The 15,731-nt window shown below is 29.7% G+C and overlaps 1 pseudogene; it reads right to left on the bottom strand.

Annotated features, from left to right (window-relative positions):
* Window positions 1–155: 155 nt before the first annotated feature.
* LOC119602431 overlaps window positions 156–15,731 on the bottom strand; it is a 61,619-nt pseudogene continuing 46,043 nt past the window's right edge.

The following is a 15,731-nucleotide window of genomic DNA, read 5'->3' as shown; positions in this document are numbered from 1 at the left end:
ATTATTGCCAGATACAATGATTGATTTATACGATCCTCTGTGGCACCCACGCTGCCGGTAGAGGCCAGACCCAATGTGGGTAAATAATTCTAAAGTTGTGCCGTATAGGATGTTTGTTTGTTACCATCTCAGTCAGGGTATTCGTAATAAGCATTTGACTTTGTGCGGTAGAATATTGGTAGGATTTTCACAATATATGCAAAGGTGAACAGAGAGATGTTTGATTGTATGTGGTAAAAGGTATTAGTGACTCCAGAGTAGGTGTTTGTAAACTCATATTATTAATTACTTGGACTTAAACTACTGCTAATATGCGGTCTCAAATAATGATTAAGTGCCGGATGAGAAAGCTGCTGTTGATGCTTTGATGTCAATGATATTTGAAATTCTTTAAGAGGTTCAACTACATCTCCCACTATTAGCTTCAGATGAGACCTACATTTTTCCAGAAAGGTATTCGCTGTAGTAAGATGTTCTTGTTCATGACTATTGGCAGGTTTGCTTTATTGCTGTTGCTACTGCTATTGATGTTGTTGAGTGAAGGATGACAAGTTGTTGATGTTGTGGGGGTTGCTAGTGATAGTACAGGTGGTATTGGAGGGGTGATGAAAATAATCAGACATATCAGTATTATAACAACTATATTGTATTGTTGAATATTTCGTCGTAGTCTTTGCTGCAGTTGAAGTTGCTTCGAATGTTTTAAGTATACAACGGATTGTTTGTGCCAAATTTTTTGTTGCCCCCTCAGTGGCAGCAGCAGTAGTTTGATCAACATAATGGCGGGTGATTTCCGGTATTTTAGTTTCATTAGGTGTTGACATGTCAGCTGTCTGTTTACACCATATTATAAAAAGTGTTTCTTTTTGCTCGTGTCCCGATGCCATTAACGCTAACATCTTTGGTATGTTGCCAGCATAAAGATTCATAAAATTCTTCAATGTTTGTTGTTGCTGTTATCTCTGGGGATTTGTTTTTGCTGTTATCTCTGTTATTTCTGTTCCACCTGTATTAGATGTTGTTGACAGCTAGTAATTCGTTTGAAATATTGATGTGTGCTCTGTTGCAGTCTTGTTATTAGTTGTAGTTGTTGCAATATCCGATTCTCTATCTATGTTATGTCGAAATATTGCTGTCGCTGTTTCTGTTGTTCTTTCTGTAGTAGTTGTTGTCTTTGTTGCAAATCCATTTGATTAAAAAACGGTTTGACAAGCTTTGAATCGATTTTATTTTCCATTTTAATTCGAACAATAGCAATCAGATTTTATTTCCTTTGGCTGCCAAATCACCCTGAAATGACAATTATAAACTTGTAAAAAGAAAATAATTAGATACAATTTTATATGGAGTAGATCCATGATAAAAATAATTGAACTTAAATAAAATGTGAGACAGGAACGGAACATAATAGAGATATTGGCCTAACATTTCAAATCTTTAACTTGAATTCTCCGTGGCTACGTCTAGGTCAATTTTTATCCCGATCGGACTAGCAGTTTAGAAATTTCAGATTTATTTCCAAAAAAAATTCGATTGTGATCGGAGATATGTAAATACATACCTCAAAACTCAATGTTTGCAGATAAATTAGTATTTTAAAGTTACCTTGTGGTCATTGGCACAGCATTTCTATCCAATCTTACACGTTTTGCATTAACTGAAATATTACTTTTAAGGAAATGGTCGGAGCATACCATTGGCTCTTTTGGCAAATCTTCTTCGGAAATTTTACATATATCTAGCCATTGTTGTCGTTTGTTGGGTAATGTAGGGACTTTAAAAAAATGTATGCTTAAATTTTTGCAAAAATATTTGGTATTTTCGCAGTTGGGGAAAATGCAACTCATTCTTGGTTATTCTTAAAATAATGTTCACAAATTAGCTTTTTAATATTTGAAAATTAAGATCTTCCCTTTAATTCCAATTTAAAAGTAAACGTTTTTATATTTTTCAATATTTTCCAAATGAATGAAAATTGTGTATTAAATTTTTTCTTAAACTTCAAATATATGGGAAAATTTTAAATTAATATGGTATTACTATTTTTTTGAAAACGTCAAAATCCTTAAGCATGTCAGATATAGAATTTTTAAAAATATAGAGAGAATGACACTACCTTCTTTATTTTTACCATGGAGTAGATCCAAATTCGTTTTATTTCAGATTAATGATCAATATTTTCAATGTTTATTTAGGACAATTTGGAAAAATGTTTATAATAAGTATAATGCTGTAATTTTTAGCAATTAAAAGATTCTGAGAGGAAATTTAGTTTTATGAAAATATCGCCCCCTCCTCTTCTATTCTATTCTATTGGCTCAAAAATACGAATACGGCAATGAAAATTAATTCGAATGAGCACTTTCAATAGTTAAACCCCCATTAATTGACTTTTTTCAAGTATTACCCTGATGTTTTCATTAATATCGATATATAATAATAATATATTCAAAATATCAAAGCTTATTTATGTGGCAGTGATTTGATGGGTATATAAGATTCGTCATAGCCGAATATAACACTCTTACTAGTTTAATATAATAAACATAATATTAATACTACATATTTTCTACATGTTTAAATATTTAATATTAATTCCACACTATTTAGCACAGTTCTTTATTAATTACTATTTTTCCAACAAGTTTTTAAATTGAAAACCACATTATATTAAAATATTTCAATTGTATTTATGCATTCTTCAAATTATTATTTTATTATACTATTTTGAATTTATTCAAGTGCTTAGTAAAAATTCAGAAACCACAAAAATAAATTAAATTTTATTAAAATATAGAAATAATTTTAATTTAGACATAGAAAATTTATGATAAATAAAAAACAGTCTGGTATGACATGCTAAATAAATTAAAAGTCATTATTAACAATGAATTCTAAAAGCCATATTAAAGTTATATTTATTGTATGAATCGTTCAGTTTTTCGTTTTCGATGACATTTAAATGCAATTGTTATGTCAATCATGACATACTTACTGCAATGTTTAAAAAGTATAAGTTTTTTCCAAACAGCGATTTGTTAAATTTTAATTTTGACTTCAATTTAAATTGTATGTAAATTTGGTTAAAAGCCAAATTTGGAATTTAAGTTTTTTTATGATCATTAAGAGTTTTTTATATTTGGCTAAAAATGCTTTATTATACGTAATGGTTTGTGTTTTATTAATAATTATGTAGTTTGTTAGGTTTTGCTTATATCATTTATTTTTTTATAAAAAGAACGTACACAATAATTCTAATCTTTCAATGACATTTATCGTTATTATGTTGTTGTAGTTCTCAGATTATGTGTTTCTATTGTGTTCCATAACTACTGACACATACATATGAATGAAGAAATCACGCATCTGGTAGGATTTACAACTCTAGGTTACTAACTAACTAACTAACTAACTAACTAACTAACTAACTAACTAACTAACTAACTAACTAACTAACTAACTAACTAACTAACTAACTAACTAACTAACTAACTAACTAACTAACTAACTAACTAACTAACTAACTAACTAACTAACTAACTAACTAACTAACTAACTAACTACTAACTAACTAACTAACTAACTAACTAACTAACTAACTAACTAACTAACTAACTAACTAACTAACTAACTAACTAACTAACTAACTAACTAACTAACTAACTAACTAACTAACTAACTACTAACTACTAACTAACTACTAACTAACTAACTAACTAAACTACTAACTAACTAACTACTAACTAACTAACTAACTAACTAACTAACTAACTAACTAACTAACTAACTAACTAACTACTAACTAACTAACTAACTAACTACTAACTAACTAACTACTAACTAACTAACTAACTAACTAACTAACTACTAACTAACTAACTAACTAACTACTAAAACTAACTACTAACTAACTAACTAACTCACTAACTAACTAACTAACTAACTAACTACTAACTAACTAACTAACTAACTAACTAACTAACTAACTAACTAACTAACTAAACTAACTAACTAACTAACACTAACTAACTAACTAACTAACTACTAACTAACTAACTAACTACTAACTAACTAACTAACTACTAACTAACTACTACTAACTAACTAACTAACTAACTAACTAACTAAAACACTAACTAACTAACTAACTAACTAACTAACTAACTAACTAACTAACTAACTAACTAACTAACTAACTAACTAACTAACTAACTAACTAACTAACTAACTAACTAACTAACTACAACTAACTAACCTAACTAACTAACTAACTAACTACTAACTAACTAACTAACTAACTAACTAACTAACTAACTAACTAACTAACTAACTAACTAACTAACTAACTAACTAACTAACTAACTAACTAACTAACTAACTAACTAAACTAACTAACTAACTAACTAACTAACTAACTAACTAACTAACTAACTAACTAACTAACTAACTAACTAACTAACTAACTAACTAACTAACTAACTAACTAACTAACTAACTAACTAACTAACTAACTAACTAACTAACTAACTAACTAACTAACTAACTAACTAACTACTAACTAACTAACTAACTAACTAACTAACTAACTAACTAACTAACTAACTAACTAACTACTAACTACTAACTAACTAACTAACTAACTACTAACTAACTAACTAACTAACTAACTAACTAACTAACTAACTAACTAACTAACTAACTAACTAACTAACTAACTAACTAACTACTAACTAACTAACTAACTAACTAACTAACTAACTAACTAACTAACTAACTAACTAACGAACTAACTAACTAACTAACTAACTAACTAACTAACTAACTAACTAACTAACTACTAACTAACTAACTAACTAACTAACTAACTAACTAACTAACTAACTAACTAACTAACTAACTAACTACTAACTAACTAACTAACTAACTAACTAACTACTAACTAACTAACTAACTAACTAACTAAACTAACTAACTACTAACTAACTAACTAACTAACTAACTACTAACTAACTAACTAACTACTAACTAACTAACTACTAACTAACTAACTAACTACTAACTAACTAACTACTAACTAACTAACTAACTACTAACTAACTAACTACTACTAACTAACTAACTAACTAACTAACTAACTAACTAACTAACTAACTAACTAACTAACTACTAACTAACTAACTAACTAACTAACTAACTAACTAACTAACTAACTAACTAACTAACTAACTAACTAACTACTACTAACTAACTAACTAACTAACTAACTAACTACTAACTACTAACTAACTACCAACTAACTAACTAGCTAACTAACTAACTAACTAACTAACTACTAACTAACTAACTAACTACCTAACTAACTAACTAAAACTAACTAACTAACGAACGAACGAACTAAGAACGAACGAACGAACGAAACGAACTAACTAACTAACTAACTAACTAACTAACTAACTAAACTAACGAACTAAACTACTAACTAACTAACTAACTAACTACGAAACTAACTAACTAACTAACAAACTAACTAACTAACTAACTAACAACTAACTAACTAACTAACTAACTAACTAACTTATTAATTATATGTTCATTTTTTTTTGGTATTTTCTATAAGAGAACGTTACGAGTTTTCTTAGAAATTTTTTATGTTGTAGTACATTTTTGAAATTCGTTGTAATCATTAATTAATTTTATTTATTTTCTATTTTGTTTAAGTTTTAATTGTTTTCATATAAATTTTTATTAAAATGCTAGAAGTACTCATATGAAAAATTATATAATTAAATTTTATATGAAATTTAATACACATTGTTTTTTTATTTTTTTCCAAACATTTCCTACATACTCTTGAACAAAATGTTTGTATAAATATATGAAAATACATATATACATTCCTACGTAAAATGCTTTGGGTGCTACTGCAGTTGTTTTTATCTCTAGTTTCTTGAGTGGAAAAATAAATCAAGCATGTAACGGAAAAAAAATAATAGAAAATAAAAATAGCAAGCATATTTTCAATAGTTCTTATAGATAAGACCCTATAATAATATTAAGTGTTGTACCAGGAAAATTGAAACAAATTCATAAAGTGATATGAATATGTTAAGTTTGTTCAAAAAAAAAAAAAAAAAAAAAAATTAAATAAAACTTTAAGAAATTTTGTTAACTATAGACTTAGGTAACAGAAAACAATAATTTTTTGTAATTCAGACCAAATTAATGTTTAGTAAATTTTATTTAACTTTAGTATTTCTGTCTCTAATTTTTATACTCACCATAAAATGATGGGGGTATATTGAATTTGTCATTCCGTTTGTAACACATCGATATATTTGTCATAGACCCCCAAAAGTATATATATTTTGGGTCGTTATTAAATTCTATGACGATCTAGCCTTATCCGTCCGTCTGCCTGTCTGTCTGTCTGTTTGTATGTTTGTCTGTCTGTTTGTATGTTTGTCTGTCTGTCTGTCTGTGTGTCTATTTAAAACACGATAGAGTCCGTGCGGAATGAGCTAGAGGGTTAAAATTTTCCAGAAATGTTCTCTATAGGTTTGTTTGGTATTGAAAATTGGCCATATCGGTCCACGTTTTAACTATTTTTGTCCTTGGGTAAAAAGAAGAGCATGTACCAAATTTCATCTAACTATCTTGAAAATTGCGAGCGCGCACAAGGTTTACATGGACACACAGACGGACCGACAGAAAGACAGACATAGGCAGACAGACAGACAGACAGACAGACAGACAGACAGACAGACAGGCAAACAGACAGATGGACATAGCTAAATCGACTCAGAATGTGATGCTGTTCAAAAATAATAGAAAAAGTTTACTCACATCAAAATGTATTTATTACTATTGTTGCTTAGGGCAGTGAGGGTCAACTTACATATCAACTATTTGATTTGAGGAAATCAGACGAATGTTTACTGATGTAATTTAGACATACATACATCTACTTACATAGATCATTTTAGTGTTTGTGTGTCGTCTACATTCATTCAAGTAATATTTTTTTGTACTTTTAAATAGAATTCCCAAAAGTGCCCATCTCTGTCATAAGATAATCATAATAAAAAACCTACATACCCTTGAATAAAACTTATATTTTGCAAAAAAAAATATTGAAAAGTTGCGAATTCTAAGGATACAACAATCATATGATTATTTATAATAATGTGCAATCATATATTTTCATTAATTTTATAAGGAAATATGAAATAAGAAAAAAAATTATTTGATTCTGGAAATATTGCTTATGCAGCTGAAATGATTATTGATTTAAAGATAATTTATCAGATAGTTTATTTGGTCGAAAATCAAATATGGTCCTTCAAACAGTAATTTTACAATCATTGTTTTTTCTTAACCATTTGTTTGTAGTTTAGGAATATGTTAAGTTACCTATCAAATATTTGAGGCAAAAACCTAATAACATTTTAATTATAATTATTAATCAAACCTGCATAAGCCGCATTGGCAGACTACATAGAATATAAAATAATTTCAAGGCTTATTTGTGTAGTAGATAAATTCATGCCAAAAATTTTTGTTGATTAGTGTAATTATTTGCTAAAAAATAGCAAGTTTTTAAATCACTCCAAAAATATTCAACAAACTTATTTGTCTCCAAAATATTTAATGTCTCTAGGCATTGTTTGCTTTACATTTTTTCCATAGAAAATATTCCAAAAAACAAAACAAGTTAGAGTGCTATATTCGGCTCTGCCGAATCTTAAATACCCTCCACCAGCAAGCTACTTTTCATTGAGACCCATTTAACTATCTAATTTTTAGATAACGTGGCGAAATTTGTGTTTCCTTATTGAGGGTACTAACATTTATGCATATGTCAAACTAATTTTAATTAGGTCGAGAAAAATGTATATTAATAGGCCAGTTTGAAAACATTTTAATATAATGATATATCTGTACACAGAACATACTCATTTTGAATTTTATCCGGATATAATCATTTAATTACGAATTAAGTGATATTAAGTGATTTTCAGAAGTATACCTTATATGGGAGCTAAGACAACCTATGGACCGATCCGGAAGAAAAAAATCCGTAGAATGATTTATATATACAAAATAAACATTTATGTCGAATTTTATCCCGATAACTTTGATTATCAAGTGCATTTGAGTAATTTTCGAAAATGGACCTTATATGGGAGTTGTGACCAATTATCAACTGATAAAGAAAAAATTTAGTATAATGATTTACTATAATGATTACTACAATAGATTTATTAATTAATGAAATATTTGCGTTTAGGTGATTTTCGGAAGTGGACTTTATATGTATAGGAGCTATGACCTTACACAAAGCATATTTGTGTCGAATTTTATCAAGATACCTTTATTTGATAATGAAATATGTGCGTTTAAGTGATTTTTTTGAAGTGGACCTTATATAGGAGCTACTACAATATATGGATCAATCCGGAAAAAATTTGGTAGAATGATTTATATGCTCACAAAACATATTCAAGTCGTACTTCATCCCGATAGCCTTATTATTCAAAGAAATATATGCGTTTAAGTGATTTTCGTATGTGGACCCTCTATGGGAGCCTATCCGGAAAAATTTCGTAGAGTGATTCATATAAAGACAATACATATTTGTGTCGAATTTTATCAAGATAACTTTATTTAACAATGAAATATATGCGATTAAGTAATTTTCGGAAGTGGGACTTATATGGGAGCTATCACCAATAATGGACCGATCCGGGGAAAAAGTGGTAGAATGATTTATATGTACACATTACATATTCAAGTCGAATTTTATCCTTATAGCTTTAGAATTTAATGAAATATATTCGTTTAATTGATTTTCGGAAGTGGACCTTATATGGGAGCTATGACCTATTATGAGCCTATCCGGAAAAAATTTCGTAGAGTGATTCATATTTAGACTAAACATATTTGTGTCGAATTTTATCAAGATAGCTTTGTTTGACAATGATATATGAGCTTTTAAATGATTTTCGGAAGTGGGCCTTATAGAGTAATTCATATTTAGACAAAATCTATTTATGTCGAATTTTATCACGATAGCTTTATTTGACAATGAAATATGTGTTTTTAAGTGATTTTCGGAAGTGGGCCTTATATGGGAGCTATGACCAATAATGGACCGATCCGTAAAAAAAATTGTAAAATGATTTGTATGTATACAAACATATTTGTGTCGAATTTTATCCCAATAGCTTTATAATTCATTGAAATATATGCGTTTAAGTGATTGTATACAAAACATATTTAACTCGACTTTTATCACAATAGCTTTACTCATCAAAGAAATATGTGCGTTTAGGTGATTTTCGGAAGTGGACCTTATATGAGAGCTATGACCAATTGTGGACCGACTGAGATCTGCGTTGATAGTATGATTTCTGTTCATATTATATTTGCATGTACAAAATTTTGTGTTGATACCGATATATTTTAGGGAGTTATTAACGATAAACTAATTTCCGGGAATATATACCTTTGTATGGGGGCTATGGGAAATATTGGATCGATTGTAAAGATTTTGAACATAATTGATTACTGCCTTGAAAAAATAATGTGTGACAAAATTCATCGAAATATCTTTGGTAGTTTCCGAGAAAACTTCAAAGGAATTATGAAAAAACCGTAATTTTTTTCGAGGTAGTCTGAAATTTTTACTTATAACTTTTTACGTTGTGAACCGATTTTGCTGATTTTCAATACCAAACTGCTTAGGATAATAATGAATATTCTTAGTGAATTTGGCTGATTTCTTTTGCTTAGTTTTAACGTGAGCGTGTTTTAACCAGACAGACAGACGGACAGACGGACATAGCTAAATCGACTCAGAATTTCATAGGGACCCAGAATATATATACTTTGTTGGGTCTCAGACGAATATTTCTTGGTGTTACACACGGAATGACAAACTGGAGGGTATAAAAAGTCATTTAAATTTAATGCGCCAAAAATAATATTTAAATTTTACTTTTTGCAAATTCTTTAGTGGAAACCATTACATGTGTGAAATTATTAAAACAAGTGAAGAATTTTAAAAATTAAAAAAATATATATATAATTGTCTTTTGCATAAACTTGTTGTAAATTTATGTACATATATCTAAAAATAAAACGCATGGAGTATATAAATAAAAAATTCTTTTGATGATGAGAGCTGATAAAAAATGCCACAAAGTGAAATTCTTTGAGAGAAAAGAAAAATAGAAAATACCAACAATTAATGCATATACATAAATGTGTGTCAATGAGTTCTTGTATTTGTAAGGAAAACAACAATTAAAGAAAAGTGATTTTTGTAAATTGTCTGCAATTTAACTGAATTAGTAGCAAATATACAGAAATAAAGATAAAATTGGAAAAAAGGACACAATTGTTTAAAGAAAGTAAGTTGAAGAAAAAATTAAATAGTTTTATAAACAAACATATGTATCTAATTATACCCTACACCACTATAGTGGCGTGCGTTTGTGCTCCTATACCTTAAAGTACAGAATCACTTTCTGAGTGGATTAACTATGTCCGTCTGTCCATCTGTCTGTCTGTCCGTCTGTGTGTCCATGTAAACCTTGAGCACACACTACAAGTCGCAATTTTCAAGATCATTTAATGAAATTGCTCTTCACATGCTCTTCTTTTGGCCCAGGGACGAACGCTACTGAAAATGGTTTAAATCGGTACATTATTTCTTCTAGCCCACATACAACCGCAACCGAAAATTTCAACCAGAATAGCTTAATGATTTCAAATAAGTAATATAGGTGTAATCTTATATATTCCACTCACTCTCAATATGAATATATAATAACAAGTTAGAGTGCTATATTCGGCAATGCCGAATCTTAAATACCCTCCACCAGCAAGCTACTTTTTATTAAAACCCATGTAACTATCAAATCTTTAGATAACTTGGCAAAATTTTTGTTTCCGTATTGAGGGTACTAACATTTATGCATATGTCAAACTAATTTTAATTAGGTCCAGAAAAATTTATATTAATAGACACTGGCCGGCCAGTTCGAAAACATTTTAATAGAATGATTTATCTATACACAGAACATACCCATTTTGAATTCTATCCGGATATATAATCGTTTAATAACGAATTAAGTGGTATTAAGTGATTTTCAGAAGTAGCTGAGACAACAAATGTACCGATCCGGAAAAAATTCCGCAGAATGATTTATATATACGTTTATGCCGAATTTTGTCTCGATAACTTTGATTGTCAATGTGCATTTGAGTTATTTTCGGAAATGGTCCTTATATGGGAGTTGAGACCAATTATCGACCGATAAGAAAAAAATTTCGTATACTGATTTATATGCAAAAAAAAAAAAAAAAAAATCTATTCGAATTCTACTAAAATAAATTTATTAATTAATGAAATATGTGCGTTTTGGAAGTGTACTTTATATGTATAGGAGATATGACCTTACACAAAACATATTTGTGTCGAATTTTATCAAGATATCTTTAATTAAGTTATATTTTTGAAGTGGACCTTATATAGGAGCTATTACCATATATGGACTAATCCGGAAAAAATTTGGTACTTAGAATGACTTATATGCTCACAAAACATATTCCCGATAGCTTTATTGTTCAAAGAAATATATACTTTTAACTGATTTTCGTAAGTGGACCCTCTATGGGAGCCTATCCGGAAAAAATTGATAGGCAAAACATATTTCTGTCGAATTTTGTCAAGATAACTTTATTTGACAATTAAATATGTGCGTTTAAGTGATTTTCGGAAGTGGGACTTATATGGGAGCTATGACCAATAACGGACCGATCCGGGAAAAAAGTGGTAGAATGATTTATATGTACACAAAATATATTCAAGTCGAATTTTATCCTTATAGTTTAAGAACTTTATGAAATATATGCGTTTAAGTGATTTTCGGAAGTGGACTTTATATGGGAGCTATGACCAATTATGAGCCTATCCGGAAAAAATTTCGTAGTGTGACTCATATAAAGACAAACATATTTGTGTCGAATTATGTCAAGATAGCTTTATTTGTCAATGAAATATGAGCTTTTAAATGATTTTCGGAAGTGGGCCTTATATGGGAGCTATGACCAATAATGGACCGATCCGCAAAACATTTGGTAGAATGTCATCATTATCACAATAGCTTTATTCATCAATGAAATATGTGCGTTTAGGTGATTTTCGGAAGTGGACCTTATGTGGGAGCTATGACCAATTGTGGACCGACTGAGATCTACGTTGACAGTATGAATTATGTTCATATTATATTTGTACAAAATTTTGTGTTGATACCGATATATTTGAGGGAGTTATTAACGATAAACTAATTTCCGGGAATATATACCTTTGTATGGGGGCTATGGGAAATATTGGATCGATTGTAAAAATCTTGAACATAATTGATCGCTGGTCTGCAAAAATAATGTGTGACAAAACTCATCGAAATATCTTTGATAGTTTCTGAGAAAACTTCAAAAGAATTATGAAAAAAACGAAATTTTTTTCGAGGTAGTCTGAAATTTTTACTCATAACTTTTTACGTTGTGAACCGATTTTGCTAATTTTCAATACCAAACTGCTTAGGATAATAATAAATATTTTGGGTGAATTTGGTTGATTTCCTTTGCTTAGTTTTAACGTGAGAGTGTTTTAAGCAGACAGACAGACAGACGGACAGACGGACATAGCTAAATCGACTCAGAATTTGATAAGGACCCAGAATATATATACTTTGTTGGGTCTTAGATGAATATTTCTTGGTGCTACACATGGAACGACAAACTTATATATACCCTCTATCACCACTAATGGTGGTGGAGGGTATAAAAAGAACTATCTGAAAAACTTACATCACATTTAAACTTAAATGTAATTTGAACATGCTAAATAAACCACATATTACAAAAACATCAGAAACAACTACTAGATAAAACAAAAACATCATCATTATCAACTGCAATAGTAGCAGCATCATTATTATCTTCGTCATGGTACTTTAATGTTAAGAACAACAACAAAAACTGAACCATAATGCACATCACATGTAAATGCACGGTTCCACAAATGGATGAGTTAATGTTTTAAAGTTTCTGTAGTTGTTTCTTCTTTTGGTTGGATTCTACTATAGTAGATGTAGTAAACGAAACCCCTGACTTTTGCCGCATACCAGTACTAGATGAAATTGAAAGATGCTGTTTTGCATCTTGTTACTGGGAATCTGTAACAGAGATTATGGTTCTTTATTTTTTGGTGACACAAAGTGGTAATGGAAAACCAGGAAAAAATGATCAAAATTAAAGCTATTCAGAATTTTCTTTGAGTTCTTTTTGTAAATTTTCGGCGAAAACTAAGTTCAAATTTGGAATTTAGTAGGAAAAAACGGTACTAAAGATAATCACAATACGTCAAAGGAAAATATGAAGTTTATTTATATCCTTAAAGGAATTTTGTGTTTTTGTATTTCTGCTGCGATAGTGTATGGGTAAATGTATATCAATATTGAAGTGAGTTGGGCAATTCTGATTCTGGTTGTTTTCAATACGAATATAAGAAAATAAATTTATGTTTCTCTTGTCAGAGAAAGGGTGTTAAAATAAAAATAGTTTTATATTTTGAAATTTTTTCCTACTTTTCCGTGCATAACTAAGCTGACGAGTATTAAAAGTAAAAATAACAATAACAACAATTTCATAATATTTCTAGGTATGTAATTGTGGCAACAAAAACCAAAACAAAATATACGATTAAAAACAAGTAAAATTATTTAGTCGGGCTTGGTCGACCATATTATTTGGAGGTGGGGGTTTGGTTGTGCAAGGGTATATATGGGCCTGGGATTTAAGTTCACATTAAAGTTATTTATGCAGAATTTTATCGTGATACCAGAGTTTAAAAGTTCATTTTTGACCTTCAAGTCTTTTATTGAAGGGGACTTTGTATGGGGGCTAGGGTTAAATGAGGCCCGATCAATACGAAACTCGTCAGTAAGATTGAGACTTATACGAAACTAAGTACGGAGGTACTGGGAATTGTCCATAATTATAAACTCAAAATCTCTTTTCGGCGGTTCGGTCGTATAAGAGCTAGGTAAAATAATGGACCGATTTCAACCGTTTTCAAATTATCTTGCGACCTATAGCTTGCCCACAAGGTTTGCATGTATACTCAGATGGACAGACGGACAGACGGACGGAAGGACGGACAAACAGACTTGCTTCCACTAACAAAATGAGTCACTACTTACTACAACTGTAGTGAACATACTCGTCATGCCTAACTGACAGCAAATTTAATATTTTCTGTTTTGTTTTTTTTTTTTTTTTTTTTTGTTTTAATTCTACTTCAAAACTATTAACGTTAAAAAATATGAAAAATGATATGCTTAAGTAATAGAAAATAAAAAAGACGCAATATTTTATTGCAAAAAACTACTTCTTTTTTATAAAATAAACACAACTGTTTTCATATATTGTTGTTCATTATTTATATTTTTTTTATAATGAATTGTTATTAGACACATGTAATAATTATTTGACTAATGGAAATAATTTATTCTAGAATTTATTGATTTAAGTGTAATGTTTTGTATAAAAACTTTTATTTATTAAACTGTCACAATATTGCAGCAGAACGTATACGTAATAATAAATAAATATTGACCATAAAAATATTACGTATACGTCACGTGTAAAGTTAAAATAAACATTTAAAAGAAGGGTAGAACCTGATAGGTCAAAGTTATCATACAAGTGAGATAAAAGCTTAGATAAGTGCTTGACTATAGACCAGTCTATAGGCTTGACTATAGAACAGTCTATAGGCTTGACCATAGAACAGTCTGTAGTCTTGACTATAGAACAGTCTATAGTCTTGACTATAGACCAGTCTATAGTCTTGACTATATACCAGTCTATAGTCTTGACTATAGACCAGTCTATAGTCTTGACTATAGACCAGTCTATAGTCTTGACTATAGACCAGTCTATAGTCTTGACTATAGAACAGTCTATAGTCTTGACTATAGACCAGTCTATAGTCTTGACTATAGACCAGTCTATAGTCTTGACTATAGACCAGTCTATAGTCTTGACTATAGACCAGTCTATAGTCTTGACTATAGACCAGTCTATAGGATTGACTATAGAACAGTCTATAGGCTTGACCATAGAACAGTCTGTAGTTTTGACTATAGAACAGTCTATAGTCTTGACTATAGACCAGTCTATAGTCTTGACTATAGACCAGTCTATAGTCTTGACTATAGACCAGTCTATAGTCTTGCTAAAGACCAGTCTATAGTCTTGCTAAAAACCAGTCTGTAGTCTTGACTATAGACCAGTCTATAGTCTTGACTATAGACCGGTCTATAGTCTTGATTATAAACCAGTCTATAGTCTTGAATATAAACCAGTCTATAGTCTTGACTATAGACCAGTCTATAGTCTTGACTATAGACCAGTCTATAGTCTTGACTATAGACCAGTCTATAGTCTTGACTATAGACCAGTCTATAGTCTTGACTATAGACCAGTCTATAGTCTTGACTATAGACCAGTCTATAGTCTTGACTATAGACCAGTCTATAGTCTTGACTATAAACCAGTCTATAGTCTTGAATATAAACCAGTCTATAGTCTTGAATATAAACCAGACTATAGTCTTGACTATAGACCAGTCTATAGTCTTGACTATAAACCAGTCTATA

The sequence above is a fragment of the Lucilia sericata genome, unplaced genomic scaffold, assembly GCF_015586225.1.
Source record: "Lucilia sericata isolate MDLA Ls3-8-SP2 unplaced genomic scaffold, ASM1558622v1 Contig000232F_arrow, whole genome shotgun sequence".
In the NCBI taxonomy this organism is placed as follows: Eukaryota; Metazoa; Arthropoda; class Insecta; order Diptera; family Calliphoridae; genus Lucilia; species Lucilia sericata.
The sequence above is the reverse complement of the archived record's forward strand: the minus strand, read 5'-3'. Positions and strand labels throughout refer to the sequence as shown.